Consider the following 302-nt stretch of genomic DNA (forward strand, 5'->3'; position numbering starts at 1 on the left):
AACAAACGTCTGCATGCATTTATTGTCGTCGCTGCGTGAAAATAATATGGCTTGGTGGTTCAAACACGCCAATCACATCTGCAAGCAATTTAAACACATGTGACATGATATTGCAGCTGCCAAAAAAGTGACCATCCTCTGAATGCATTTAATGTCGTCGCTGCGTCAAAATGATGTGTCTAGGTGGTTCCAACACGCCAGTCACATCTGTAAGTACTTCGACAAATATACGACATGAGATAGTAGCTGCTGACAACATTACGAACGTCGGAATGCATTTGCCGTCGTCGCCGGGTAAAAAT

The sequence above is a fragment of the Plasmopara halstedii genome (genome assembly GCF_900000015.1).
Source record: "Plasmopara halstedii genome assembly, contig: Scaffold_179, whole genome shotgun sequence".
Taxonomy (NCBI): domain Eukaryota; phylum Oomycota; class Peronosporomycetes; order Peronosporales; family Peronosporaceae; genus Plasmopara; species Plasmopara halstedii.